Source organism: Cyprinus carpio, chromosome B19 (assembly GCF_018340385.1).
Source record: "Cyprinus carpio isolate SPL01 chromosome B19, ASM1834038v1, whole genome shotgun sequence".
Lineage (NCBI taxonomy): Eukaryota > Metazoa > Chordata > Actinopteri > Cypriniformes > Cyprinidae > Cyprinus > Cyprinus carpio.
The window spans coordinates 31,489,868-31,491,399 of record NC_056615.1 but is presented as its reverse complement, the minus strand read 5'-3'; the positions used below and the strand labels follow the sequence as shown (position 1 = coordinate 31,491,399).

Here is a 1,532-nt window from a genome sequence, read left to right as displayed (position 1 = left end):
GCTGCATTTCTTTGGTTTCACCCAAAGTTGAACATTTTTCAACTGTCATGTACAAAAAAAATAATAATAATAAATAAATAAAACGGGGAGGTGAACTTTTAAAATATTATTATGGCAGTGCATTAAAATTCAGTGTCAGCAGTTTGCCAAAAAGAAAATTTTATCTGTTTTATCTAATCTGTTTAAATACGAACATTTTCATGAATTCGAAATTTTCATTGGCTTTACAATGATTTACACAAAAATTAATTCCCCTCGTGTTTCATGAATGAGACCCTTTGTCTGTCTCTCTCTCCTCCTCTCCTCTTCTCTTCTACTGAAATGTTTCCATTTTTTAATATTTCCTTCATTTTTATTGAAAATTATTTTTATTGAAAATGAATGTCTTTCTGGTCTGATATGAGGAATGAGTTCAGGAAAAGGTGGATTCAAACTCTGGTGGATCCATCAACACACAGAGACATGCACTTTACACCATGAGCCTGCAGCAGGACTCGTGTCTTTAGTAATGTTGTCTATTCAGACATTGGTGGGTGGAGCTTGTGGAAACAGTATCTGCCAACAAGGTGGGCTATTTGTACTTAGTGTAAATAGACACTCCAAAATGTTCCTTCCCCTCGCTTGGGCCCCAAGTGCATATGGGTCCCTGTGCCTGTGTCCATAAAACCCATTGGATAATCCAGAACAGCTCAGACGTTATTCTGAACACAGCTCTGAGATCTTCAAGCTCCACAGAACTTCTACAGATTCTTTCTGTCATTGTGAAGAAACATCTTGAAGAATGAGAAGCCTGATGTGTGTGCTGTTCCTGCTGATCTTCTGCTCTAAGCAGGGGACTTCACAGCGTAAGGACTTTCATTTTCAATCAAGACAAAATCTATTGTTTTCAGACAATTTATGGCAGGTTTAGTTTTATTTGTTGCATTTGCACAGGTTTGGTTAATGTTGGTTTTATACACATTCTTTCCTAAAACTAGTTTTAATCTCACCAACAGATGCTCCTGAAGTTCCTCAGAGATGTTGCTGGTCTTTTATTGACTTTCCAATTCCATCCAGAAGAATCGTCAGTGCTGTAAAGACAGGTTCACGCTGCCCTATGCCTGGCATTATGTAAGTATTTAAACTCTGAAATATAGAAATGTGCTCCTTTATAGATGAATCATAATGAATGATAAAATTATTTTGTGTATGCCAGCACTTTAAACAAACATTTTGAATGTGAACTTTTCCCCTCAGGGTTACGACACCTAGAAATGAATTTTGTGTGGAACCAGACGAGGCTTGGATAAAGAGCTTCATGGAGAAAAGGCAATGGAAATGAAACACAATACATATGCACAAAATAATACTGTTAATGATTAATACAACTGTAATACCTTCTTATTTTTTTTTCTTTTTTGCTGTATCTCATCAATATTACAAGAAAAAAAAAACTGCTAAATGTTAAACCTGTTCACATTTAGCACTCAATATGCTGACATGTGCAGGATGACAATGCAAATGAATATTAAAATGCTTGGATATTAGCGGGT

The 1,532-nt window shown here is 35.9% G+C and overlaps 1 long non-coding RNA gene across 1 annotated transcript; it reads left to right on the top strand.

Moving 5' to 3' along the window:
- The first annotated feature begins 612 nt into the window (after positions 1 to 612).
- Positions 613 to 1,311, top strand: LOC109060113. Its single transcript, XR_006157413.1, has 2 exons — positions 613 to 845; positions 996 to 1,311. It is a non-coding gene; the product is annotated as an uncharacterized LOC109060113 (long non-coding RNA).
- Positions 1,312 to 1,532: the final 221 nt, after the last annotated feature.